Source organism: Heloderma suspectum, chromosome 3 (assembly GCF_057233095.1).
Source record: "Heloderma suspectum isolate Gila_16-S chromosome 3, 16-S_ref, whole genome shotgun sequence".
Classification (NCBI taxonomy): Eukaryota; Metazoa; Chordata; class Lepidosauria; order Squamata; family Helodermatidae; genus Heloderma; species Heloderma suspectum.
In genome coordinates, this window is record NC_139460.1 from 245,591,171 (window position 1) to 245,606,354 (window position 15,184).

At 42.8% G+C, this 15,184-nt stretch overlaps 1 protein-coding gene across 2 annotated transcripts in view; it reads left to right on the top strand.

Annotated features, from left to right (window-relative positions):
• LOC146350984 (uncharacterized) overlaps positions 1-15,184 on the top strand; it is a 140,716-nt gene that overhangs the window by 55,134 nt on the left and 70,398 nt on the right. Inside the window, exon 3 of one of the 2 annotated variants that reach the window (XR_014789463.1) lies at positions 10,633-12,067. The exons of the other annotated variant lie outside the window; for it this stretch is intronic. The gene's annotated coding sequence lies outside the window, so the exon portion shown is untranslated. Of the gene's footprint in view, positions 1-10,632; positions 12,068-15,184 lie in introns of those variants that run through there. 2 annotated transcript variants of the gene reach the window in all.

The window sequence follows — 15,184 nt, forward strand, 5'->3', positions numbered from 1 at the left end:
TGGAAATGGACAGAAAGTAGATTGGGATCTACTGATAGATCTCTGAGTGATTTAAAGTAGATCAGCAAGGATTTCTGGCTCCCAACAGTTTAATAATGGGAACGACAAAATGACTCCACAGCAGACTGTGTGCAGAGACTATGAGATCTGTTCCACTTGGATACCCAGAAAAATTATTGAGCTCAGAATTATTTAATTCTAAGTGTATGTCTTTTGCACTGGGTTCCAGTTGGTAGATCTTGGGCTTCTAGGAAAACACTGTAGATCTGGTAAGCCTGGCATCTGTCCACCCTGGTCCAGGTGGCAACAGACTTTCCCAGTCACTCCCAAATGACCCCTAATAGCCCCCATTCACAGGAACCATCCACTGCAACTATTCATCTTTGTCCCCATGTTGTCTCTCTCCAGGTAACCATCCAAAATACACAGAGGGAAGGGAGCCAGTGTTGTGTAGTGGCGAGAGTGTTGGACTGGGAGCCGGGAGATCCGGGTTCTAGTCCCCACTCGGCCATGGAAGCTCAATGGGTGACTTTGGGCCAGTCACAGACTCTCAGCCCAGCCTACCTCACAGGGTTGTTGTTGTGAGGATAAAATGGAGAGGAGGAGGATGGTATAAGCCGCCTTGGGTTCCTTGCAAGAGGAAAAAAGGCGGGATATAAATGCAATAAATAATAATAATAATAATAAAATGATAATAATGTTCTCCACTCTTAGTGCCATGTAGACCACAAGCAAAGCCTGCAGCAATGACCACTCGAAAGCCAGCTTTTACACTCTAGGGTTGCCATGGGTGTGTGTTCTTGTCCAGAGTGAATGGCAGACAGCAATACAACAGGCTCAGCCTTACCTAGCCTGGAAATGCAATGATGGGAAACACTGTCCCTGTTGCTCCTCTGTCTATTATGCTGCCTTCAAAGGCACAAAAGAACAGAACTCATTGGCAACCTCATTACTCCATGAGGCTGTCAGTCCACAACCGATGTTGCTCAACTCAAACTTGTGACATTTTCAACTCTGTCTCTGTTCTTCTTATCATCTCTTGCTCACCTCAGCTGTATCCATGATGGGGTGCACTACAGGAGGAAGGCAGTTGGTTCTCCACCATAACACCCCACCAGTGCTGAGAGACTACACCGTTAGCCACAGTCTTGTCACTGAAACCCCAGCTAGGATGGGCTGCTCAACAGCAGAATGTCCTCCTCACTCCCACCCTCCCAGATACTGCTGGTGTGATAAATCAGGCAGCTGAGTTGTAGAAAGTGTGTGGGGGGGGCATGTGTCCTACTTTACAAAGGACAGTCCTCTATCTGAAGGCGTCCTCTATTTGAAGAGTTGTCCAGTCCAACTCTGGTTTATATATAAGGAACCATAGCAAGGTCGAGCAGAACTCTTGACGTTGCCCATCAACCTAGACAGCAGAATGAGCAGGCACACAGGTTGCGGTCTTCCCCACTGTGAGGAACTGTATTGTATTTCCATTTAAATGGTAGCAGTTCTTTCTACATTTACATCTACATATTAGCATATGCAAATGTTATGCAAATCGCTGCCCTCTTTTGTCCCCTTTTTTGGTGATGCATTTCCTCTCTTTTTTCCCCTTCATGGATCACTGCCTTGTTGTGGCGAAGGGGCTTGCGTAACTCAGTGAAGCCATAAGCTATGCCGTGCAGGGCCACCCAAGACGGACAGGTCATGGCAGAGAGTTCTGACAAAATGTGGTCCACTGGAGAAGGAAATGGCAACCCACTCCAGTATTCTTGCCAAGAAAACCCCATGGAACGTATCACAAGGCTAAAAGAGATGACGCCGGAAGATGAGCCCCTCAAGTCGGAAGGTGTCCAATATACTACTGGGAAAGAGGAGAGGGTATTTCCAAGTAGAGCCCGAAAGAGTGAAGCGGCTGGGCCAAAGCCGAAAGGACACTCAGCTGTGGATGTGTCTGGTGGTGAAAAGAAAATCCGATGCTGTAAAGAACAATATTGTTTAGGAACCTGGAATGTCAGATCAATGAATCAAGGTAAGCTGGAGGTGGTCAAACATGAGATGGCAAGATTGAACATCAACATCTTGGGAATCAGCGAACTAAAATGGACAGGCATGGGCGAATTTAATTCAGGTGACCATCATATCTACTATTGTGGGCAAGAATCCCTTAGAAGAAATGGAGTAGCACTCATAGTCAACAAAAGGGTGGGAAAAGCAGTACTGGGGTACAATCTTAAAAATGATAGAATGGTCTCAGTACGAATCCAAGGCAAACCATTCAACATCACAGTAATTCAAGTCTATGCCCCAACCACTGATGCCGAAGAAGCTGAGGTTGATCGGTTCTATGAAGACCTACAACACCTTCTAGAACTAACACCAAAAAAAGATGTCCTCTTCATCGTAGGGGATTGGAATGCTAAAGTAGGAAGTCAAGAAATCACCGGGTTAACAGGCAGGCATGGCCTTGGTGTACAAAATGAAGCAGGACAAAAGCTAATAGAGTTTTGCCAAGAGAACACGCTGATAATAGCAAACACTCTTTTCCAACAGCACAAGAGACGACTCTACACATGGACATCACCAGATGGTCAATATCGAAATCAGATTGATTATGTCCTTTGCAGCCAAAGATGGAGAAGCTCCATACAGTCAGTCAAAACAAGACCTGGAGCTGACTGTGGCTCAGATCATGAGCTGCTTCTTGAAAAAATTCGGCTTAAATTGAAGAACGTAGGGAAAACCACTAAACCATTCAGATATGACCTAAATCATATCCCTTATGAATATACAGTGGAGGTGAGGAATAGATTTCAGGGATTAGACCTGATAGACAGAGTGCCTGAGGAACTATGGACAGATGTCCGTAACATTGTTCAGGAGGCAGCAACTCAATCCATCCCAAAGAAAAAGAAATGCAAGAAAGCAAAGTGGCTGTCTGATGCGGCTTTACAAGTAGCTGAGGAAAGAAGGGAAGCAAAAAGCAAGGGAGAAAGGGGAAGATATATCCAACTGAATGCAAAGTTCCAGAGAATAGCAAGGAGAGACAAGAAGGCCTTCTTAAATGAACAATGCAAAGAAATCGAGGAAAACAACAGAATGGGAAAGACTAGAGATCTCTTCAAGAAAATTGGAGATCTCAAGGGAACGTTTTGTGCAAAGACGGGCATGATAAAGGACAAAGAAGGCAGGGACCTAACAGAAGCAGATGAGATTAAGAAGAGGTGGAAAGAATACACAGAAGAACTATCTTCTTACTAAGGAGAAGATACTCCTTCTTACTAAGGAGGGTTAAGAACTAAGGAAAGATCTTAAGGTCCTTGATAGCCATGATAGTGCGGTCACTGAACTTGAGCCGGACATCCTTGAGAGTGAAGTCAAGTGGGCCTTAGGAAGCATTAGTAACAACAAAGCTAGCGGAGATGACAGTCTTCCAGCTGAGCTATTTAAAATCCTAAAAGATGATGCTGTTAAAGTGCTGCATTCAATATGCCAACAAATTTGGAACACTCAACAATGGCCGCAAGACTGGAAAAGGTCAGTTTACATTCCAATTCCAAAGAAGGGCAACGCCAAAAAGTGTTCAAACTACCGCATAATTGTGCTCATTTCACATGCCAGCAAGGTGATGCTCAAAATCCTACAAGCTAGGCTTCAGCAGTATGCGAACCGAGAACTACCGGAAGTACAAGCTGGGTTTCAAAGAGACAGAGGAACTAGAGATCAAATCGCTGACATTCGCTGCATCATGGAGAAAGCAAGAGAATTCCAGAAAAACATCTATTTCTGCTTCATTGACTACGCTAAAGCCTTTGATTGTGTGGATCACAACAAACTGTGGCAAATTCTTAAAGTGATGGGAGTACCAGACCACCTTAGCTGTCTCCTGAGAAACCTGTACGAGGGTCAAGAAGCAACAGTAAGAACCAGACATGGAACAACCGAGTGGTTCAAAATTGGGAAAGGAGTACGACAAGGCTGCATATTGTCACCCTGCTTATTTAACTTATATGCAGAGTACATCATGAGAAATGCCGGGTTGAATGAATCAGAGATCGGAATTAAGATTGCTGGGAGAATTATCAACAACCTCCGATATGCAGACGATACCACCCTAATGGCAGAAAGCGAAGAGGATCTCAAGAGCCTCTTGTTGAGGGTGAAAGAGGAGAGTGCAAAAGCTGGTTTGAAACTCAACATTAAAAAAACTAAGATCATGTCATCTGGCCCTATCACTTCCTGGCATATAGAAGGGGAAGAAATGGAAGCAGTGACAGATTTTACTTTCTTGGGCTCCAAGATCACTGCAGACGGTGACTGTAGCCATGAAATTAAAAGACGCTTGCTCCTTGGGAGGAAAGCTATGGCAAACCTAGACAGCATAGTCAGAAGCAGAGACATCACCTTGCCGACAAAGGTCCGTCTAATCAAAGCTATGGTTTTCCCAGTAGTAATGTATGGCTGTGAGAGCTGGACTATAAGGAAGGCTGAGTGCCAAAGAATTGATGCTTTCGAACTGTGGTGCTGGAGAAGACTCTTACGAGTCCCCTGGACTGCAAGGAGGTCAAATCAGTCCATCTTAAAGGAAATCAACCCTGAGTGCTCATTGGAAGGACAGATACTGAAGCTGAAGCTCCAATATTTTGGCCACCTAATGCAAAGAGAAAACTCCCTGGAAAAGACCTGATGCTGGGAAAGACTGAAGGCAAAAGGAGAAGGGGACGGCAGAGGATGAGATGGCTAGATAGCATCACGGATGCAATGAATATGAACTTGAGCACGCTCCGGGAGAGAGCGCAGGACAGGAAGGCCTGGCGTGCTATGGTCCATGGGGTCATGAAGAGTCAGACACGACTGAACGACTGAACAACAACAACACATTTCCTCTCTTTTGGCAATGTGTAAGTGGCCACCCTAGTTTGTGTGTACATGTAGAACTGACAATGATCCATTGGAAAATAACCAGCATTTGGTAACAAGCATTCAAATGCACATTGGGGGTGGACATGGCTAGATGGAATGGAGGAGATGAGCATCCTGGTGCCTCATGTTGCTTGCTCACTCATGGACATGGCATCATCTCTGGTGTACATGCATGTCTTTCCAGCCCTTTTCTTGGAGTCTATTTCCAGGGATTGAACCTGGGTCCTTTGGGGTGTTATACCTCTGTTGTTTCACTGAGCTATGGCTCCACATAAAACCCCTTCAGTCCAGGTCTATATGGCTGGTCACATACAGAGCTGGGGGAAGCTGGGGGAAGGCCGGTGGTCATGTGGAGTTGGCCTACTGGTGCAGTTGGAATAGCAGTTCTTCACTCCCCATTTAGGTCTAGATTTTTTCCCCCTAGCTAAAAGATTTCTTTGCAATCTGCTACTGGCTGCTGGGGTTGGACTGCCAAGATGTTCAAGCCTCTATCTGACAGGAGGCCTAAAGAGCTTGTGGGTGAAGGTGCCAGTTGTCATGCTCCTATCTGGTGGGCCATGGAGGCCTCTGACGAAAAGGTGCTCTGGGCACTTCCTTTGAGCAAGATTGTGCATTGTGTGTAAAAAAAACAGGGGTATGGACTGGTTAGGGAGCTGTCATCATGATATGCATGCCATCACTGTATGTTGATTGGTGCCTTCCATGCATTTCTAGCATGTGGGTATCATCAGTGTGAAACATCATGAATGGTGGGACAGTGGCAGAATTGCCAGGAATATTGTGGGAGTGTCTGCTGGCGTTCCTATGTTGTCTCTTGTTTCTACAGCAATTCTTGTGCTCTCTACTTTGCTGGCAGGAGTGCAGTTAGCCCTGGCATAGCAGCCACCATGGAACTGACACACAAGAGTACCAACCTGTTTTTCACTATGGCACTTTTGAAAAATCCAATCTGTTCAAACTAGTGATGGATCTGAACATTATCTACACATAGCTCAGAGGCTGAACCCAGGTAGGTTCGTAAGTTCTGCGTTTACTCAAACTTCTGATCATTTGCACATGTGGCAGGCAACACTTCATTTAAATCAAAATCAAATTTACTAAAATAAATGTCTCAAACATTTCTTATTTGTTGGGATTCATAGCTTTTATGCTCATTGTACTGCTCATACATTATAGTCTGAGAAGATGTTCGGGGAAAGGCTGTTCTTATTTATTGAAAAGTAGAATACAGTAGGGGGTTTTTTTTGGAGAAATGATAGAGTTCTTTCACCTTTGTCTTACAGTATTCAGATCATTTGGTTATTGGATTGTAAGTTGAACATGGGGAGACAATGAGTGATGACACCCCTTAGTGTGAACTTTACAGGAAGAATGAGAGATAAACGCTGAGACTTGTTACATGCTCCTTGGTAGTTGCTGGTCTGCAGCAGTGAGTTATAAATCTATTGGTCCCGTTGCTTTTTCGTCACTTGCCTGATCCTGTGCCCTTCTTTTCATGTGTTGTAATTACTAACATCTGCTTTCTGATCCTAGGCTGTGTGGAATTTGCAAAGGCACTTTCTATCCAGAACAATAGCAACAGCTGTTTCATTTAGCCTTGGGCCAGCACTTCCTGTTCAGTCTACAGCTGTCCTCCTGTGTCCAATTTATGTTGCAGAGTTTCTTTCTTTCTTTCTTTCTTTCTTTCCTTCCTTCTTTCATCTGTTCATTCTTTCTTTCTTCCCTCTATTCTATTATTAACACATTTGAAAATGCTTTCTGCACTGAAGTGTGGCAAAAAACAAAACAATCTAAATGATGCTGGCATGAGTAACTTTTACGGTGGAATATACATGAAGGATAGCAAGAACTAAGAGTGCAATCCCATACAGATCTACTTAGAAGTAAGTCTCACTGCTTTCAATGGATCTTTCGCCTAGGTAAGTCTGCACAGAATTACAAGCTAAAGAACTAGGGCTCTGAATGATCGGAATTTGGGGACTACAGATACCTAGTCAAATGATTTAACCTGTAACGTGCCTACCATTCACATGGCAGGTTCTTCCAAAGCACCATAGGTTAGTGAACTCTAAGGAATATTGCTAACACATAAAGTTAAACTAAATCATCCTCAAGGTACCTTCCACTGTATCACCTGGCTCAGATGTAATGGGAACTCCACACACACAAAGACACACACGCGCGCGCACCCTTCCGCCCATCTCAGCACATGGGGATGGGGAGGTTTCAACCTCTCCTCCTAGCACATTGAGATCCCTTTGAGCTTTCCCCCACCCTCTCCACTCTCCAGCTAGTTGGTGCTGGAAACAGCTGAGGAGTGTGTAGGCTGGTGCACTCCTCAGCTGTTTCCCATGCCAATTAGCTGGGCAGTAGGGAGGCACGTAATGGAATCTAAGCAATCCCACCATGCACTGCCCCTGCTGCCCAGCTGATTGATGCTGGCGGGGCTTATCCATGACATTTTGCTGCCTGAGGCAGAGCAACAAATGACTCCTCCTTCCATGGCAAGGTACATAATGTCCAAGGCTGGTCAAATTATATTGGCACCTGAGACAGAAAAACCCACAAGCACCTCTCCCTTCCTTGGCAGCAAAAATGCAATAAGAATAAATCAAATAGCCAACAGTTCTCTGACCTTTCATGATACTCAAAATAAGCTGCCTGCAGCAGTCACCTCACTCTGCCTAAAAGTAGGGCCGGGCTGGATGGTGGGAACAGCTGAGAAGCACCTATCAGTGTGCTCCTCAGCTATTTCCAGCATCATCAGCTGGGCAACAGGGAAGAAGGAGATGAATCAGCTCAGGAGTGGGGAGGGGCTCAAAGGATTCATGGAAGTTGGTCAGGGGCCATATGTGGCCTGCACATTGCTCATATGTGCACTACATGAATGCGCCATAGTAAGCCTTGGACTTATGCTCTTCCCCCTCCCTTCTCCTCTTCTTTTGAAGCTGTGAAGAGGAGACTGGAAGCTTCTACTTCTTGTTTTAAACTAACCACAGTTCGCATTTTCATCTGAACTTGAAGAACTGTGGTTTGTTTAAACTATGGATACTAAGAATAAGCCAGGATCAATCTGTGGTTTCAGATCCTGGCTTGGCCTCAAACAATAATTTAAGCAAACCACCAAGATTTCCCTGAACTTGGACACCATGGGGAACTGTGGTTTGATTAAAAGTTGAAGTAGAAGCTTCTCAGCTCACAGCTGCAGGAGAGGAAATATGGTGAAGGGAAATATGGTAGAGGCAGGCTTGCTGCAGTTCATTCTTATAGCAGGAAACTGTGGTTTCCTGTAACATCTGAACTAGACCTATGATTCTATTAATTCAGTCCGCAGTAATTATGAGTCTGCAGAACAATCATGATTAAAAGACACGGGCCAACATAGAGTTCTAAGGGCATTCCTAGTGAGTGTGCATTTTTTGGTCCTTCTCCAGATAGTGGCTGGGTCGTCGGTGGGGGAAACAACACAGCATTGGTTGTTTCCCCTGTCCCTGTGCATTACCTGCGCCGCATCGCAGGCTGGCTTGTCATCCAAATGGGCGCAGGCATCGTGACTTTTCACCCACCCTATAACCCATGGCTTGCAGAAAGTGCAGTCTGAGTCTTTGGTTGTGAGCAGAGCCCAATTGTATTCTTTCTGGTTACTGGATCCAGATTAAAAGAGAAATACTGAGAGCATAGTTCTAGGATCCTGAAAACGTGTTGTTGTTTTTAATTCTTTCAAGCGTTTCATTGATTTTTATCATTGGCACACTACATTTAATCTGATGCTGTTTAATGGATTGTTTTTATAGTTCTAATTCTAATTTCTTATTTTGCAAAGCACCTTGGGAAGACTTGGGCCCTAAAAGGTGAGAGCAAAATAACTTTTTTAAAAAGTAGATGAAACTGTTATCATGAATAATCTTTCCTAAAGCTGCATACGCTTACCTGGGAGTAGGTCCCTCTGAACTCAATGGAGCTTACTTCTCAGTCAATGTGTATAGGATTGCATTGTACATTTTCTTTATGCAAAATTCTCAGAGCACAACCAGCACCATCAACACATGGTGTGGATCGTAATCATAGAATCTACTGTCCACATTATCAAGTGGAGACACATTGGTGCATCTCTCTATCTACAACTGCAGATCTGTGATTTCTGGATACACAGGCTCATTGTGATCCTATGAATAGGGCAATTGCTGAGGGGTGCTGGGTTTATGGGATTCCAAATTGGGTACATGTAAGAGTAAACTACCTGGGGGGTGGTAAACAAAGGAAAATAGGGGATCAAGGGTTGAATCATAATGGCAAACTCTCATGGAGAAACTACTAAGAAGACTGAAAAAGACAACTAGAGCACAGACAAATGGGAGCTGTTTGCTTTGCTTCACTTGTGCTGATTGGAAGGAGCAGGTGGGGAGTTTTTCACAGTACAAGGAATTCTAATGGTTAATGACAGAAATTAGTCCCACTTCTTTAATGTTCTAATGTTTATTGAGCTGAGAAATTTGGGCTTATTCCTACATTAATTCCTATTGATGATAGATCAGGTCTTCCTTTGTCCCCTTAAAAGGCCTGCCCACTAGTTAAGCTTTTCCTCTGACTTTTCCTTAAGACTGTGTTGAGTTGTAAAGTTTCCATGCTCTGAGTTTGAACTTGAACTTTGGAGGGAAAGCAAGAGAGAGGCAGATTACCAAACCAAAGTGATCCCCATGTCTCACATCCTCTGCTCCCCCACTCACCCACCCCCGGCCGCTCTCACCGTCACACTACATTTCATTCCCAGAGTAAAGGCTACAATGTAGAGAAGTAAACGGGCCAGAAAATTTGCAGCACATTTGGTATAAAAATACAACCAGGCCCCTTGCCAGAAATGGTGTGATGAAGGCGCCTAAGGGGGCAGGAAATGAATATACAACAACCAGAGCATGAATGTAAGTAAGCTGATATCTTTAAAGATGTTTACAGAGCAATCCTATGGATGTTCACTCAGAAGTAAGCCCACCTCTATTCAGTGGAGCTTACTCCCAGGTGAGTGTGCATAAGATTGCAGCCTTAACTGATTAGGGAGCAAATACATAGAATGATTGATTGTATGCAATGGAATGATGGGTCATATCGAATGTTAGCGTAACTTAAGTCCCATTCATTTCAATGGATCTAACATTAGATTCTCTGTAAACATACAAAGAGCGCAGGGGGGGGGGTTGTATGTTTTTCTTTCTATTACCACATGAAAAAGAATGAAAGACTCACTTTTGAAAATAAGATGTGAACATTTAAGGAGAGGACTGGAATATCCCCAAGGGGGGTAGGACCTCCTTGGGCCCCAGTGGCTAAAGCTCAATGTTCAGTGTTGGGTGAGTATGTAGGATATCTAGCTTCAAATCATGGGCATCAGCAGGAATTTTTCGGGGGGGGGGGTGATCAGTGAAACTTAACTTAGTCATGACTTTCACATGGACTTCAATGGGGCCTAAGTTCAAATAACTTTGTCTGGATCCAATCCAGTGAGACAACAAGATGAGAAAGAGTGAGAGATCCACACACAAGGTCAGCATTTTTGTCGCAGTTGCATTCAGATTTCTGTGTTTGTTCCGGGAGATTTGTGTCTCAACATCTAATTTCATTGCTAAGGATCTCAAAGAGGAAAGAAGATCAGTTAGAGAAAGAAGGTCACTCAGTGATTAAAGGTCACAGTCAAACAAGTAAAATCACCATGGTTTTCTGTTCAAACAGGTATTGCAGTTTTGTCCTTTCAGCGAAATTGTATGAAAGCCACTGAACCCGCAAGCTAATACAGTGCCAGCTCCAGGTTTTGGGGGTAAGACACCTTCCGTGGGCCCCCTCCCTCAGTGAGTCTGCCTTTTCACCACCTTTGTCGCCAGCTGCTCTTGGTCCTCATCCTCTTTCTCATAATTGCCAGCCCTGGCTTGCTTGATAGGCAGAGAGCAAGTGAGCAAGAAGGCCGCAACATCTACTGCTCCATGTTCTCACTGCTATGGGTGTCTGGGCCAGATCAAGAAGGAGATGAACAACCAGGTTGCGATGATGAAGAGAAGGACCGACCAACCCCAGAGAACTGTTGCAAGTGGGACCCTGCTGGGTGTGGGCCCTAGGCCATGATGTCATCCCTGAGTTAATATATCAATCTGGTGAGAAATGTGGGTACAAATAACATCCTAAAGGACTAATAATAGTAGCAATTTCCAGAAGAAGTCCCTGCCCCTATGCTCAGCACTGGATCTAGCTGGCGATGGTACTTTCCAGAGGACACATTTCTTGTACCAGTCTTAAGGGAGTGTTAAACACCATAATAATAGAATAATTGTACAGGAGATTGCAGAATCTTGTGCAGTAGTGGTTCACTCTTTGAAAGATACAAAAACACATCAGTGGGTATGGATAAACTGGATTATTGTATGAAGAAATAAAGAGAAAACAGTAAAGAAGAATGAGGATAACAACATGTACATAATAGGGAGGTGGAAGCTATCTTATGAAGATGTTCAAGGCAGCTGATACAGGATGAGTTCTGAAGGTAGAAAATTTATAGGAATCTTATCTCTTTCATCAGTTAAAAAAAGAATGGTCCATGTTTTCCTACTAAGAAGTAATAAGTGCAACAGCAAGGTGGCTGTCTCCAAGCAGATGACCACTGAAATTGGAAGGTAAATGGGAGTACACACACACACACAGGCTTAAAGATGGGAAAGGGAGGAAAGAGGTCACTAAAGTTTGCCCTCTAAGATATGTGTGTAATTGCCTTCAACTCCATCATATATAATGTGTTTCATTACTCAATTGCTCAATAGCCAAGCTTTTTTAATGATATCTCAGGGACCAGATTTATGTTCCATGCCCTTGGCTTGTAACCAATCACTAAACTTTAAAGTCTTCTCTATTTTTTCCTAAACAATTATGTGATGCTGAAATATGGGAGGAGTTGAGGCCCTGGTTCACTGTATGTGATATCATTAAGATTCCCTGATGAACTATCATATTGGTGCAGCTGGCTTTAGAAGAACCCTCTTGAGCAGTATTTTCCATTTTCCCAAATGCACAGAAGCATTCCCTTTCTTTCAACCAATTTAAGGTTTTACTCAATGAGAATTCTTGCTTTTATCAGATTAATCAATTAAATAACCAATTAAAATAAACACTAACTTGACACAAGCCTTAGTGATACTTGGGTGATATATAATTCTTTTTTAAAAAAAATACACCACTTTTAAATGATTTGTATTGTGCACAGATACTGCTCTAGTCTGATAAAGATTACAATGTTAAGCAAAGCCCAGTTACCTGGAAGTAAGCCCCATGGAAATCAGTGGGTCTTAGTTCTGAGTAGAGATGTTGGAGAAAGCCACAATGGAATCAAATGAGTTTGGATTTCTATGAATCTGACCCACAGATTCTGCAGTGGTCCAGCTATTCCCGAGTCTCATGGATTCCATGGATTTGTGTACCAGTTTTTTACTTTCCAGAATTTTCACAAATTAAAACAGGTGAAATTTAAAAACACCACATGAAAATGTGTATTTCCTCCATAGGCTAAAGCATGGAAACACACATTTTTTTTGGGGGGGGGATTTGAACATTTTCGCAAGTGCAAATTTGTGCAAATGTGAATTTTCACAAATTTGGGAAATTGGGAAAAATCCGACTCCGTCAATGAGCAGACAGTGGAATGAAAGAGACCTGGCAATCCACGAAATGCAGATGGAACAGATTTTACAAAATCCATACATCTCTACATCTGCATTTCGTGGATTGCCAAGTATCTTTCATTCCATCCATACATCTGAGTAAATATGCTGAACATTGGGATGCAAGATTTTACCATTTTAATTTGCAGTTGATGAAATGATAGGTTAATACGTATTTACAGGCACATGCCTTCCATGTGTAGGCAAGTCCAAATTACTCGAATATGATTGGTGTGTGAATAATTAGGTGCAAAATTATATTTTTAATTGAAATGGAAACTGATGCAGTTGCTGCTGCTGAATTACTGAAACTGCTGAAGAAGATTTGGATTCAAGTTTGGTCAAATATTTGAATGTCATAGGTTGAGTCCAAGACAGGATGTGTCAAGAGCTGAATTAGGCCCCATTTTAAGAATATACATTTGAAATGTAACTGGTACGCATGATAGTATATCCTAGATATCAAAGATGCTGTGAAAGCTCAGCAGTGCATAGTTCCTAGTCTTATCCTTAAATAATGCTTACCATTTACCAGCATTTACCTGTTGTGGCTATAAAATCAAATACCATAATCAGGGTATTTGTGTGGTTGTACAGGAAAAAAGTATCGTGTATGTGCAGGTCTTACTTGCAATTTCTCCATACTGTTCATATTCAGGAACTCTTTGAGAAGTTGTTAAAAATGGTTCCACTTTGGCATATTTAAAGTGATCAATCTCAAGCTTTCCAGAATCAAAGGCAGTCTTTCATAATAACCACTCCATGGTCCATAAAAAGGGTTTTGTCATATGCAGAAAAGAATTCGTCTTGCAAAATTATCAAGCCATTAGTGGCAGGCTTTGAATAAATAGTCCTACCAGGCCAGTATTTTCTAGGAACACTCATAGTTTGTAAAAACTCACTCTAATAGGCTTTTCTTTTCACTGAATGGTTCTGTTTAAAAAAAAAAAAAATCTGACTTACCTGATTATTAACTAGCTTTCCATGCCATGGCAATCAACTCTTCTGCTTGTTCATATTAGCTAATAAACCTACCAAACTACCTCTTGCTAAGCAGGCCAATCATGTCACCAACAACACTGAAATGTCTCTGGGTTGATTAGGGAGCAGCATTACCACTGTGAACCCAAAGAGATCTTTAGCTGGGAGCCAAAATGCAACTACTTACATACAAAACCAGAACATGTGCTCCATACAATAAATGCAGTGTGGCATCTAGTGGAATAGTCAAATTAGTGATATTCCAGAAAGTGAGTTGTTAGTCCCATTCCATAATGCAGCAGGTCCTGGACTGCGTCCAGAAGAGACTTTTTATTAAGTGGAGGGTTGTAGCTCAGTGCTTGAGGACCTGCTTTGCATGCAGAAGGTCCCAGATTCAATCCCTGGCATCTCCAGGTGGGGCTGGGAAAGAATCCTGCCTGATAGATACCCTGAAGACTCTGTTTTCAGTCAGTGTCTGGACTAGAAGAACGAGTGGTCTGACTCAGTATAAGGCAGCTTTCTATGTTCCTACGATGTCATTGCACTGTCTCATTTACAGAATTTTACAGGGGGTGGGAGGTCCAGATGCCATCGCCTTCCATTTGTAGCTTTCTCATGCTTTCCAACCACGTCTTCCTTCTTTTCTTTTCTTTTCTTTTCCTTTTTTTTTTTTTTTTTGGTACTAGAAAAAAAATCCATTAAGGAAACAAAAAAACACAAAAAAACCAAGAGCTGCACAGTGCCTTTTGCTTGTTAGAGACAGGAGCTCCAGCTACTATTTGTCCTGTGAAGGAAGCTCCCTACTGGTCACCAGTAACAGCTTTGGCATTTGATTTTTGTTGGGTCCACCATGCAGAGGGAAAAAATTATTTACCCCTCCCTCTGTCCTGATCTGCAGCTGCTATATTAAAAATGATTATAATTAAAGATACACAAAAGGGATTATGCATTTAATATATTGAGCAGTTTAGCCCTATGAGTGTGCTTGGTACTGATTGTATGTGCTAGTGCTTGGGTCACCTGTTAAGTGGCCCATAAATATTTTAGAATGCTTATGTTGGTGTACTACAGGATGCTGTGGCCAGAACTTCTCTGTCATGTGACAAGAAAATACAGAGGGCAACAAAGAAAGGGTACTTTTTTATTTATTAAAATACTTCCATACTGTTTGATATATTAAAAGCCCTAAATGGGTCACATTATGTTTTACAGAGATACACTTAGGCCCTATTTATTCATTACCAGAATGGCATGATGGCCACTTCCCCATTACTGAATCAGATATGACCCCAGTAGAGTTCTAATGACATAATCACATGGAACGGATGAATCATCTGGATACTACCCGTGCCAGTACTTCCTCTTCATGTCTGACTATATCCTTCAAATTTTCCAGAAAGATTAGCTGCCACCACTCTCATGGTGTGGATCAATCTTCAGATTCCAGCCATATCCTCACCTGGCCACATATCATTGCTTATGCCAGGTGGCTAAAAACCACTTTTTTCAGCCTCACTTCAGAAGTTCAGACTCTGACCTGGTTCACATGTAATGAGAAGCCACTGTGGGTGAACTTCCCTGTGGGGATTCTCATCATGGTA